The sequence below is a fragment of the Vicugna pacos genome, chromosome 5 (genome assembly GCF_048564905.1).
Source record: "Vicugna pacos chromosome 5, VicPac4, whole genome shotgun sequence".
NCBI classification, from domain to species: domain Eukaryota; kingdom Metazoa; phylum Chordata; class Mammalia; order Artiodactyla; family Camelidae; genus Vicugna; species Vicugna pacos.
Window position 1 is genome coordinate 71,859,790 of NC_132991.1, and position 14,771 is coordinate 71,874,560.

The 14,771-nt window shown below is 36.8% G+C and overlaps 1 long non-coding RNA gene across 1 annotated transcript in view; it reads left to right on the forward strand.

Annotated features, from left to right (window-relative positions):
* The first annotated feature begins 10,363 nt into the window (after positions 1–10,363).
* The window catches only part of LOC140696654 (uncharacterized), a 34,362-nt gene continuing 29,954 nt past the window's right edge, over positions 10,364–14,771 (forward strand). The window contains exon 1 of the long non-coding RNA XR_012073163.1: positions 10,364–10,493. This is a non-coding gene — a long non-coding RNA (uncharacterized lncRNA). The remainder of the gene's footprint in view (positions 10,494–14,771) is intronic.

Here is a 14,771-nt window from a genome sequence, read left to right on the forward strand (position 1 = left end):
TCCATGTTCAACACTCTTGATTCTATTATTGGACTTGTGCCAAAATAAGTCCACCTTCCTCCTGCTAAGAAACAGGGGCTCATCTGAAAATAAGGGCCTTCTGGCACCAACCAGTGGGAAAGACACTGTCATTTAGGCCAGAGAACAAGCCTGGAAGAAAGAGTTTGAGCCCTAAGGGCAGAATAGGGCAGGGATGGAGTGAACGGGGCTCCCGTATGGGGCTTTATTCCACTCCTAACTCTCATGTGAAATTGAATGGGAGTCAGCTATGAAAGGATAAGAAATCCACATTTTGTAAGCAAGACAATTTATACTCCCTGTAGACTACTCATATGTACTTTATGAACCACTAAGTATTTAGTAAAACTATCTGGAGAGCCTCAGCTCCAGGGGAAAGGATTTTGGAGTCTGTGTGAGCTATAATCTGCTTAGAAAGAGCAGATTATCCCTTGAGATCAGTATGGAGATGACTCTGGGCAAGAAATCCAAAGAACTCAGGAGGCTCTCATGTGCTCTTTCCTCAATTAGAGATTCTCCCTCTAAAGGCATATCTAAGAACAGTATTTTACAAAGCCAGGATTCCTTTTCCTAAATGTAAACACTTCACACACACACACACACACACACTCACACACACATATCTTGCATATCACCAGCCTCAAATTCTGTAACCTTTCCAGGGTGGCCTGTCCCATACCATACTGAAGACATACCAGTCTATCACTACCACCCAAGATGACTTGTTAAACTTCACCTTCTGTAATTGGCATCTTTTTTATCTTCCACATAGAAAATGACATTTTAACCTAGCATATGTCTTAAATATCACAAGCAGTATTCCCTCTGCCACGGATTGAAAGTTGCTGCCTTACGGGTTTGGGATTTTACCTTATTAAGGGTGATTTTAGAACCTACCAGGTCTGCTGAGTGTCAGACTGGGGACATAAAGTTAACCAAATTTGGTTCCTACCTTCAAGGAGCTTAGAGTCTAGTGGTGGAGATAGAACTGTAAACCAGTCCTTAGAACACAATTCCCTAATAGAAGCTCCTTGAGAACTAAAGAGGGAGGCAATTAACTCTGATCAAGAAGCTAGGGAAGGCCCTAAGAGAGGGCGTTTAAGTCGTGTGTGTATGATTACTTTAATTAAAAGGACTTTTTGAAATATAAAAGCTTTTGCAAAAAATACAAAAAAGGAAAAAATGCAACCCAGAAATATTCATTGAAATCTTCTGTTGTATTTTAGCGCATAATCGATTTTTTTAAATGAAATGAATATACATATTTTTTAAATTATTTCTCTCTCTTGAGACTATGGTTTTCAAAAGTTTTATGTTACTAAACGTTTTTAAACAGGATGATTGACAATGTAAGTAGCTTTCTGTAATAATAAGTCAATGTATGGAGTACTTACTGTGCCCAACAATTTTCTAAGTGCTTCAAGCATACTAAATTATTTATTTTTAAAATAAACAAACAAAACTAACAAAATAACAACAGAACTCTGTGAAGGAGATTATTAATAAATCCTTATTTTAATACCCCTATTTTACAGATGAATAGAATAAGGCACAGAGCAATAATGTAACTTGCCCAAAAGACTAGAATAGTAGTCAGAAATGCCTAGCAAGTAGTAAAGGCAGAACTCAACACAGGAGTTTGTTTCCAAAGACTATTGTTTTTACTATTATATTGCATTGATCCCCTAGCCTACTTTGAATACACACACACACACACACACACACGAGTACTGATGTGTTGTTGTGTCTGTAATTCTTTCCTACAATGAAAGTAACATAAAATGTATTAGAAGTCCAAAACAAAAGTTTACACTGATGTGGCCCAGCAGTTCTACATCATGGAATTTATCCAAAAGAGACTCTTATAGATGTACTATTATTTTTTTAACAAGCATGTTCATTGTTGCAGTATTTATCTGCATTTTTTGATTACTAATAGTGATGACCATTTTTTCACATTTGTTGGGCATTTGTATCCTTGTTTTATACATTTTCTAGTCAATATTTTTGCCCATTATTTTATTAGGTTGTTTGACTTTTTAAACTAAATAGTTCTTACACATAAAGATATTAATGTTTTTGTAAATATATTATAATGTCATTTGCCTTTGAAGATTCTTATGGTATTTTATGAAGTACATGAGTTTCAGATTTATCTGAAACATATCAGTCATTTTAATTATGGTTTCTATCCTTACTGTTACACAATGAAAGCACTGTGCCACTCTAAAAACAGATAGCTCACATTTATTTTTCTAATAATTTCTAGGCATTCAGTTTTTACTTTTTCAAAATGTAAATGGCTTATTCTCTGATTATAAAATAATATCCACACCAAAAAGGTAAAATACAGATAACTATAAAATATAAATTAAAGTATCTAAATAAAATAAACTCTTGATCTGAAAAGGGTATCCTTTGAGTATTCAGCTCAGTATCAGTCAGAACACATGAGTGAGGAAACTATCCAACCCAGAGGAAAGTACTAACAAAAAAGGATTAGAGAAACAGTGCCCAGACACCTACAAGGCCAGGAAAAGTACCTGCTTCTAACCACCGATCTGAAAATCTCGTAGTTCATGGGCTCTTCATAGAGAAAACAAAAGGATTCTACGTCAGTAGTGGAGAATAATTTATAATAGAATGAACACTGATCAGATCCTGCCTAACATATTTTAAAAGCAAGACCTAGACCCAAAAGAATCAAGCTATTTCCAAGTAATATAAATGCATCCCAAAACAAAACTTACGAATATTTAAAGAAATACAAAAATATCTAGCACCAAGTTAAAATCCACAATGTCTAATAGCCAATCAGAAATTACCAGTCTAGTAAAGAAGCATTGGAAAACATAAGCCATAAGAAAAAGAATAATCTATTAATCAAAACAACCCAAGAAGTGACACAGACGTTAGAATCAGAAGACAAGAACCATCAATCAGTTATTATAACTATGTACCATAGGTTTAAAAAGTTATGTAGAGATACAGAAGACATAAAAATAACCCAAATCAAACTTCTAGATACAAAACCTAAAATATCTGAAACAAAAAAAATACACTGAATGGAAAAAAACAGCAAGCTAGATATTGCAGAAGAGACTAGTGAATTTGAAAATAATACATTAGAAGCTATACAAAATGAAAACTGAATCAAAAATAATTTTTAAAAGAGTATCAGTGAACTGGAGGAAAACACATGTAATTAGAGTCCTTGATAGCAGGAAGAGGAGGGGACAGGAAAAATATATGAAGAAATAATGATAGGAACTTTTGCAGATTTGATGAAAATAATAAATCCAAAAATTCAAGTTCAAGAAAACCCAAGCACATGAAACATAAAGAAAACAACACTGAGGCACAGCATAATTAAGTTGTTCACAGCCTGTGATAAAGACAAAATCTTAAATGCAGCCAGAAAAAAAAAAAAGAATTTTTATGTACTGAAAAATTAAACAAGAAATACATCAGATATCATGTCTTAAACAATGCAAAAGTAAAGACACTGGAAAAACTTCTTTAAATTATTAAAAGAAAACAAAGCAACTTAGACTTCTATACATAGCAAAAATATTTCTCAAAAATAAAGGTGACATAAAGACTTCTTCAGATATACAAAAGCTAAAATAATTCATCATCAGTAAATCCACCCAACAAGAAACTTTAAAAGGAAGTCTGTCAAGTAGAAAGAAAATGGTAACACGTATAATGTAAATATAAACAAAAACATGAAAAGCATTTAGAAATGGACCTACAGGAATAAATACATAAATGTCTTTAAAAGATAACCAATTCTTTAAATGAAAGCAACAACAATACAATGTAAGGTTTATGTAACATATGTAACATACGTAACATATTTGTGTGGCAATAAAAAATTAGGAAGGAAGACATGAAAATGTACTACTGTAAGGTTTGTGAACGAACATCAAGTTGGATAACATTACTTAAAGGTAGACCATGCATTTAAAATATATACTATAAAACCTAAAACAATCACCAAAATAATAGAAAGTTTTAGCTAACAAGCTAATAAGGAGATAAAATGAAATCATACAAGATGTTCAAATAGTTCAACAACAACAAAAAAGGAAAAGACAATAGAGTAGACAAATAGAAAAAAAATCACAAGAGCATAGACTCAGACCTAATAATCACCTTAAGGGTAAATGGTCAAAACAGTCCATTAAAAATCACAGATTCTCTGACTGGTTAAAAATCCAATTATAGAATTACCATATGATCCAGCAAATGTCATGTCTGGGTATATATCCAATGGAAACAAAATTGCTATCTCAGTATCAGGAATCTGCACAGCCATATTTATTGCAGCATTATTTACAACAGCCAAGACATGCAGACAACCTAAGTGTCTATTGACAGATAAATGGAAAAAGAAAATATGTGTGTACGCATATATCTACCTATAATAGATACATACACAAAAACAGAGAAAGGAACCCAAACAGAGCAGTACAGATAGTCAACAAGTCCTAAGGGAAGAGAGCAAAGAAGGAAAAAAGAACAAAAAAGAACTACAAAAACAGTAGGAGAGCAATTAACAAACCAAGTACATGCCTATCAATAATTACTTTAACTGTAATGAAAATCACCTAATTTAATCAAATGAATCTATTTCTCTTCAGAGATAGCACCAGGGATTAAGAAGGTCATTTCATAAAGATAAAGAATTCATTTAATCAAATAACGTAACAATCCTACGCATTTATGCACCTAATGTCAGAGCTTCAGAAATCCTGAAGCAGAAACTGACAGAACTCAAAACAGCATAAACAGACAATGCCACAATTAAGGTCACTTTTATATCAGCTTCTTCTCTTATCCCCCATTACATCTGTTGTACCTGATCCTGGAGCCTCTTCAGGGTTCTGGTAAGTTTACTGGCCTCTTTTCCTTGATGAAAATCCTCTTCTACATGTTCTGCATTGCTTTTTGCTTTCACTACTTGATATATTAAGAGGTTTCCAAAGTCTGTCTTTACCCCACAGTGTGTGTTGAAATTATTCACTGTGGATCTCCTACTTCTCTGTAACTTTCAACCAGGAAACATTAAAAGACAGTTATACCCGAACTGACTCTTCTAAGAGGACCAGAATTGAAAGAAGCGAAGGACATTACTGGGTTGTAGGTAAACAATGCCCAAGAGCCTAAAGCAGTTTGGAAATTAAACAATAGGAATTAAGATCTTACTCTGTATGTAGGCAAGACCATTCAAACGGGGGATTAATAGGATCACCTTTGTATTTTAGAAAAACAGACCTGAAGATCTCCATTTAAACATGGCAGCCTAAAGCCAGGCATGTATCTTAGTTCCTTCCCAAAACCCTACTAAAAGGAATAAAACCACTAAAATCTCAGAGGATCAAAGAATGAGAGAGGCCATGACAGCAGATGTTATCAACTATATTATCAAAACCAAAAAGAAGTTCAACAAATGGTTGTTGACTTAAAGCTAAAAGGGATTTAAGTGTCAAAGGAGAGGAAATCAATGAGGAGACAATGGACCTGCACCATTGATATCTGGAAGCTCCGCAAAGAAGAGCAACCGAGCACCTCTGCAAACAAGAAAGAAGGCGGCAAAAACAGGAGGATTGGTTGAAATTGGGAAGAAAGACAACTTAAACCTCAGATTCCTGTCAGCCTTCCCATTCAGCCAGGACAAAAGCCCTTGGGCACCTAGACAGAAGAGAGGAGTTTGACTCCCTGGAGAAGTTAAACAGAACTTCCGCCTTGGGGACACGAAACAAACAGAAGGTTGCAGCGAGGCAACATATTAAAATGAATGGGATTAAATAAAAATCTATTTTCTAAACCCTGGCTTGTATCTTTTAAGCATAAGTTTGTAGGAATTCAAGACTATTTAGAGAACATAAAAACTGAAAGAAAAAAAAAACTCAAGAAAAATGACGTACTCAGAGTTTCATACTTGGCAGAAGAAGTCAAGTAAGATGACAATTTAAGACTGTCCTTGGAATGTGACAGTTGGAAAGCCATTTGTACCTTAAAAAGATAAAGAAAGGAAAATTAAAGAAACTGGGCTTAAGGGACAATATTTTTACCCTATGGAATTTCTAATATGGTAGGTCTATCACTGTGACTCATGAGTTGTAAAAAAAAAATACAATAAAATGAGTGAGAAGGCATTCCTGGAATCTCCCCATCATGTAACACAGATGACCACCCACTCGACATATGTAAAAAACAAATCATGGGCAGGAACTCTAATAGGCCAAACAATCTCAATTTAATCTTTAAATGATCCTGAAATTGATAGGCTAAAATTTCAGCCCTAAATCATCTAAAGATGCAGAAATACATAGATAAAAGACCACCATATTTGAATAGCCTTAATAGCCTCTGTTCTTAAAGAAAAATGGCAAGAAATGCTCAGGCTGGTTATTTAAACAGTTGTACAATAACATTATCAAGACTATGAACTCTTAAATCATGACATTAACCTAAAATGTAATGGAGATAACCTTCAGAGAATGACATTTTCATGTTATACAGCCTACTCAGTTACTGATGGAGCATGCTAAGCCCTCATCATTTTTTTTACAGAAACATCAGTACAGCTAGGATATGGATACCACCCTTGATACTGTCCTCCCCGCACCCTCTGTTCCAACCCAATGATCATTCTCGTAACATGTAACACACTCTCCCATCTTCATGCCTCTCTTCTCTTCTGAGAATGCCCTCCTCTTTCTTTTTCACCTTCTCTCCCTGGCCAACCCCTACTGATTCTTAAATAGAAGTTTGAAAATCTCATCTGTGGAGCCTTTCCTGGCTTCTTTATGCAGCAAAGCACTTTATACAGCATTCTTCTGTGGTATTTACCACGCTGTCCTGTAATTACCTGTTGCTATACAGGTCTCCTCACTACAGTGAAATCAAGGAACCTGTCACCTTCGGCATTACGGACCCAGAGTCCAGAAAGCTTTCTGAACTCAGTGGGTACTCGGTAAGAGTTAGGAAAGAGGAGTATAATTATTTACTATTCTTGTCATTCTTTCTAAGCTTTTTTCCCCCCATAACTAGATTTTTTTTTCATTCTATGCTATTAGTAAAAGTACCTCATGAATCTGTAGTTATGGGACTTCGATGATTTTCAGCTTTTTGGCTCATCACTTACTAAATGATGATCTCTATGTCAAAGCAGTTGACTGCAGATCTTGAATCAACTGAAACAGTAATGGGGAAGGGGGAGGAGACAGCTGAGAAGTTTAAGTTCAAGAAATGAGGTAGTCTTTTTGAAGTAGGGTCCCTTCTGGATATATGCCCAGGAGCGGGATTCTTGGGTCATATGGTAAGTCTATTCCTAGTCTTTTGAGGAATCTCCATACTGTTGTCCACAGTGGCTGCACCAAACTGCATTCCCACCAGCAGTGTAGGAGGGTTCCCTTTTCTCCACAGCCTCTCTAGCATTTGTCATTTGTGGACTTTTGAATGATGGCCATTCTAACTGGTGTGAGGTGATACCTCATTGTAGTTTTGATTTGCATTTCTCTCTGATAATTAGTGATATTGAGCATTTTTTCATGTGCCTATTGATCATTTGTATTCCTTCCTTGGAGAATTGCTTTTTTAGGTCTTCTGCCCATTTTTGGATTGGGTTTTTTTTTCTTATTATGTCATATAAGCTGCTTAAATATTCTGGAGATCAAGCCTTTGTCAGTTTCATCATTTGCAAAAATTTTCTCCCATTTCATAGGTTGTCATTTTGTTTTACTTATGGTTTCCTTTGCTGTGCAGAAGCTTGTAAGTTTAATTAGGTCCCATTTGTTTATTCTTGCTTTTACTTCTATTGCTTGGGTAGACTGCCCTAGGAGAACGTTTTTGAGATGTATGTCAGATAATGTTTTGCCTATATTTTCTTCTAGGAGGTTTATTGTATATTGTCTTATGTTTAAGTCTTTAATGCATTTTGAGTTGATTTTTGTATATGGTGTAAGGGAGTGTTCTAGCTTCACTGTTTTACATGCTGCTATCCAGTTTTCCCAACACCATTTGCTAAAGAGACTGTCTTTATTCCATTGTATATTCTTGCCTCCTTCGTCAAAGATTAGTTGACCAAAAGTTTGTGGGTTCATTTCTTGGCTCTCTGTTCTGTTCCATTGGTCCATATGTCTGTTTTTGTACCAATACCATGCTGTCTTGATTACTGTAGCTCTGTAGTTTGTCTGAAGTCTGAAAGAGTTATTCCTCCAGCCTCTTTCCTGCACCCCAATGTTGATAGCAGCACTATTTACAATAGCCAAGACATGAAAACAGCCTAAACGTCCATCAACAGATGACTGGATAAAGAAGATGTGGTATATTTATACGATGGAATACTATTCAGCCATAAAAACTGACAACATAACACCATTTGCAGCAACATGGATGCCCCTGGAGAATGTCATTCTAAGTGAAGTAACCCAGAAAGAGAAAGAAAAATACCATATGAGATTGTTCATATGTGGAATCTAAAAAAAAGAACATAAATACAAAACAGAAACAGACTCAAAGACATAAAATACAAATTTGTGGTTGCCAAGGGGGCAGGGGATGGGAAGGGACAGACTGGGATTTCAAAATTTGTAGATACTGACAGGAATCTGCAGAATAGATAAACAAGATTATACTGTATAACACAGGGAAACATATACAAGATCTTGTGGTAGCTCACAGTGGAAAAAAAATGTGACAATGAATATATGCATGTTCATGTATAACTGAAAAATTGTGCTCTACACTGGAATTTGACGCAACATTGTAAAATGACTATAACGCAATAAAAAATGTTTAAAAAAAAGAAATGAGGTAGTAACTACACGGAGTGTGAGTACTGAAGAAAATCTTCGCTGGTTTATTTCAGTGGGATTGGAGAGGGCTTTTTAGGCAGAATATTCTAAAACATGTTTGAATACTAGTAGCAATGATTCACTATAGAGGAGAAAGTGGTTGATGTGGGAGAGAGACATTTGTCATATTTCAGTTGCTGGAGCAGATGCCCCTTTGGGCCACTGGCAGAATAATGGCAGTGATGAGTGACATCCCCAAATACCACTGTGTGACAGCATATCACCCTAGACTGTATTACACTTAGATTGTCTTTTCCATCTTAATTTATTTAGTTCATTCTGAGAGAGTTTTTATAAAACAGAATCCTATCTAATTTCCTGCTTGTGGCCACACTTCTTGTAAACTCACGGTAGTAGTCACAGATGCTTTCCTACTCAACGCGCCCTAGTGACCAGCTGCTCAGCAGAAGCCCTAGTGGATGGCTTGTGCCTCCAGAATAGCTCCATTTCCAGGGGCTCATGATGGAGAAGTAGGAAAAGGATCTCAGAATTTTTCGAGCTCATCTCACCTGGTAAGGCTTTCAGTGAGAACACATGTATCTATCTCATTGATCACACACAAGCTTATTTCCCAACCATGTTCAGACCCCAAGTGGAAGAATTAAAACCAAATTATAGCACTCGTGCAAGCCCAGCCAGAACAGCCCTTCCGTGTCACCTCTCTCTCCAATCCCCAAGGAAGAAGACGGAAGAAGACCCAACACAGCAGCCCGGAGAAGCTGTCTTTCATGAGGCTTCAAGGATGGAAGGGGAAAAGCATTACACAGAATGACAAATATGTTAGAGCCACCATGACATTTTTTTTGAGTAACAAACTAATAGTTTTTCTGTTGAACAAAAGTAACAAGTAGTTTCTCCCTGACAAAGAATACTAGAATCAGGCTTAGAGTTAGGCTCAATGACAAAACAGAGAATGTAATGCTTCTGAGCAAGAATTGTGCCACTTCAGTTCTCCTGACTTGTATCTGCCCTCGTTGAGGAATACAAAGTCATTTTTTTCAATGGCTATCTGCTCTAATTATCTGCCGTCTTTTCATCAAAGGGATAAATGAAGAAGTAAATGATTAAGAACTGCTTTTAAGAGGTTTATATATATGCTTATACATACTTAGTTTTTTTAATGAGGAAATAGAAAGTGCGTCCTTTGTTATTTTTCTGACATTAAGATCTCTCTCTCCCCTCTCTCTTTCTCTCTCCCTTCCCTTTCCTCTTCTCTTCAACCTTCCCACTTCCCTCCTCCCTCCCCTTCGCCTCTTTTGTCTCTCCCCCCACCACCACCCTCTGCTTTCAGCTAAGATGTCAGAAGCCAGGCGGCTAAAACAAACCATAGCATGCGATGATAAATAAGGCCCAATCGCACGGGTGTGAGAAATTCAGGACAGGGCAATTTGTTGACATGTTTGTTATATCACAGACAGGGACAAAATATCCAGCTCCATTAAGAGATGCCTTTGGGATGTCCTGGCACAGCGCAGCAGAAGCAGTGGTAAATCTGAGTGAGGGAGAGGGGTGACTGAGCGCACCGTGTGACCTCCCCTCCCAACCCCTGATCCAGGACAGAGTTGCAGGGAACCATTCTCAGTACAGCACTTCCCCACGCGAGGACACGTAAGTGATGTCACAATACCTCTCCTCTCTGTGGTCTCTGATTCCTCACTGCCTCACAAGCCTGGTATGCAGGTCCCAAAGCCACGGACCAGGAAGCAGCCACTACGGGTGGTGCCCTCACCCATCACCTGCCGCAACTGGTCTGGCCCCAGGCTCTCCTGACTCACCGGGCATTTTCACAGAACAAAGCCCACAGGTGTCAGCTAGTGTGAAGAAATAATCAGCGCAATTATTTATCCATTTGAATAGGTTCTTTTTTTTTTTCTGACCTCCTTCTGAAATTCTGTGGCTCAGCCCATGGACAGCAGGTGGTTCCTCCTTTCTTTAAGGCGTTAGTGACCTGTCATTCACTGTGCAGCAGCAGCGCAGTGTGGAGCAGGCAGACAACAGGAGGCGGATAGAAACAAAGAGAGAGACAGAAAACGCAAGAAAATAAACAAGGGCAGAGTTGGGTGAAGGGAGTACAAAGAGAGAGGGAAATAAAATTCAAAAAAATAAGATCAAGACTTGTCTCCAAACGTTCAACTAACACAGAAGTTTCTGAGGAGGTGTGTAGGTTCCCAGCGACAGATTTTCTACGTTAGATTTGATTGTCGTCCCTGGTGGACTTGCCACCTCAGTGTCCAACCTGGTGGCCTGGCAGCCTGAAGATGTGTCCAGTCTGCTTCTGGGCCAGATACAAGCCTAGATGACAGGGTTCTTTAAATGGGGCCATGGAGGAGTGATTATATGGTTCAACTCTTCAACTTATTTTATTATTACTGCTGAAGGATAAATATACAAAGGAAAGAAAAGCCACTGTAGACTCTGAAAAGAAAGTCTAGCAATTTTTTGTGGTATGTTTAGTCTCCTGCCTTTACTCCAACTTTATCTTAAGTTTAAGTGCAATTAAATATCCATAAATCTGATATTTTAAAAATGGAGATAATGCTAAGATAGGGTTTTTTCATTAAATTCTTACTCAAGCTATTTAACTTTTTCTGCTGCTAATTTCTTCTATTTAAATCCTTCCTTTAAAATGACCAGCTGTTCATTAAAAGCCATTTGAATTCATATTTATATTTTAAAGATTAGTGTTTCCCTCAACCTTGACAAACTACGTATTTTATTAATACCTCTTGATTTTGATCTATCTAAATGGAATAGCAGAAACGTAATGTTATGCGGACGCCATTCTGACAATCACAGTCATCCTCACAATTGGCACCAAAGCTGTGACTAAACGAATCAAGCAATAGTCCTAAAGGTGGTTATAATCAAATTGGCCATGCTGGACTCCAGGTCAGTAACAGGGAACAAATGTGGGCAGAGCTAGCATTTTACATGCATATACATTCAAGCTGAGGATGTCTCATTTTCTTCATTTGCATTCATGCATTTATTATATTTACTGACTGTCTACAATGTGCCAGCATTCTGGTAGACGCAGGTTTACCGTGGTAGCAAAGACCACGTAGTACTGGGTCCTCGCTCAGGGGCTTACAGTCCAAAAGTGGAATTTAGAGAGAGTGGCAGAGTGGGAGCTGCGACAGTACCGAAGCACAGGGCGCTCTGAGGACACACAGGCAGGACTCCTCACCTGGGCTGGGGCCTGGGGAGCCTCATGGAGGAAATCACCTCTCTGCTGCCACTGAAGGAGAACAGGATTTAAACCAGGCAAAGGCAGGCGGAGTGGGAGGTGGGGGAGGGACAGATCTGGCCACAGGGACCACATCTGCCAAGCAGAGGGAGAGAAAGCACAATTGCTTAGGGCAAGCACAGGAGCCCACAATGGTTGGGTACAGGGTGAAGGGAACTCAGAGAAAGTCAGCAGAAGCCAGCATTCATGAAGAGGTGGGTGAGCCACACCGAGATTTCACTTTATTCTAATAGAGACCTTCCAAAGGCTTTCTTTATAATCACCTTATAACAAAAATGTTTCATAAGAAAATCTTTAAATGAACCAAAGATAAAATTTAAAAGGTTTTTTTATAACTTTTGAAGGAGAAAATCACATATACTCTATTATTCTATGTTTTGCATAAAGCTTACAGCATATTTGGAACAAAAATTAAACCAGGTTTCAGAAATGAAATTGATGCTTATTTGTGGCATTTATAGGATACGTTCAATTATTGATCAAGTGAACAAAACTTGAGTTTATAAGTTCAGTTCTGAAATTCCAGCTGACTCAGAGTTTATTTTATGAAACAGTTCCCAAGCACCACTCACTCACTCCTCAACATGCAAATCATAAAATGTTTGGCATTAGATTTTTAATAAAAATCTAAAATATTTATAACAGTTGCTAATGATTAATGAAGATCTCTTCTGAAACCCATATGTTAATTATTCATATCATCATCTATTTTTCTAATCTGTACCAGACTCTGTTCTATTTTCCATTTATATAAAAATCAATTAATTTCCAAATATTAAATATATGATGAAAATAATAAATTTAGGATAGCTGTTTTCTTCGCTGCCACCTGTTATATATTGACAGCCACATGAATTTAAAATCAAAAGAAAAAAATGTGTACTTCTGAACACTTCTGGAAATAAATCTGATAAAACATTGCTTATGTTTAAGTCACAACTATAAAATTGGGACTGTTATAAGATGAAAATTAAAATTTTACAAGAACATGATCTATACTGCTTAAAAGCTAATGCCATTAAAATAGCTATACTGTTTACAATTCCATATGGAATCAGATGAAGAAGCTAGTTAAGAAAATGGCTTAGTCGTCAGTATTAATGAGTACCTTAGGAAGACCCTTATAGTGCTGACATATAATAATTCTGAATTTTACACACACAAAAAAGAAAAATTATCAGTTTCTATATACCATCATAACTAAAGCATATCTATTTATTTAATAATAATTTTTAAAACTTTTTCTAAAAAAATAAAACCTTTTTTGATGTAAGAATAGTAGGCAAGTTCATATATTGGCAAAGGCAAGTAAGAAAATTTGAGGATTCAAACATCTGATTTTTGACAAAAAGTATAACACTAGTACCAAAAAGATATCAATATCAATTTTTAAGTAAAGTGCCCCATTTAATTATCTGAATCAGCTTGGCTTATTTCCTAATTTTCAAATTTCTTTTTCTTAGAGAAGGAAAGGAGAAAATAAGAACTAACATATGTCACTTCTTCTGTTACCTCGTTTAATCATTTAATATTCACAACCAGCCAGGCAGTAGATGCAACCTCCTTTCCACAGATGAGAATATGACTTTGTCCATGGTCACACCACCAGAAAAGAATTCAAACTAAAGTCCATTCTTCACTGAATATATAGCCCTCCTTCACAAGATCTTGCTTAAGGTCAATAACTAAGAAATTACATTTTGAGTCCTTTTTCTGTAGCCTGAGTGAATAATCTTAGGGTGATAACAGCCTCACTCAGGTAGTTTTATCTGCCAGGAAATCAAAGCATGCTTTAAGTGGGTCTACTATGCCTATAATATTTTTCTAAATTCCAAAGGGGACTAATACAAAATGTTTTAAATGGCCCTTGTACTAGTGAGGGTTAGAAAATTCTAAAATAAGTGAAGCTTACACAAATAGAAGATACTTTCTCTCTTCTGTAAGGAAGTCTGGAGATTAGCAGTCTAATACTGGTAAGGCAGCTCCAAAAGGGACCCAGTTTCCTATCTTTCTGCTCCATTATTCTAGTATGTGGATTATAGTGTAAAATCACCTCATGGTTCAAGATGGAGGCTGAAGCTCCAGCCATTGCATTAGTGTTACAAGCCAAAATAAAAAAGAAAGACAAAGGACCAAAGACTGGTTCTTTTCTGCTGAAACAGCTCTTTATAATCAGCCTTCCCAGAAAACTTATAAACTGCCTTCACTTATATCTTATTAGTCAGAGCCTTGTCACATGGACACACCTAAATGCAGTTAGATGGGAAACAGAGGCTTTTATTTCAGATGGTCAAGTATCCAACTTAAAGTCAGGGTCTGTTGCTAAGAAGCAAAGAAAGAATGAGTATTAGGGTAGGCACATATCCCAGTCTTTACTAGTCTTTATGTGCAAAGACATTATAATGGAAATTAACATACATGTAATGTTAGAAAAATTAGTGAAAAAATTAAGTATTTTTGTTTATAGGGTTAGTTCTATCCTTAAGCTGGGTTTCAAGATCCTTCACATCTTGGTATTTTATAACTATGCCTACACTATATGGCCCACAAACCTTCAGCTTTCTTCACATCCAAACATCTATTCGGAAAAGTATGTGGGCCCTGCTCCCTACACCAACCCAGGAATGATCCCATCTTTT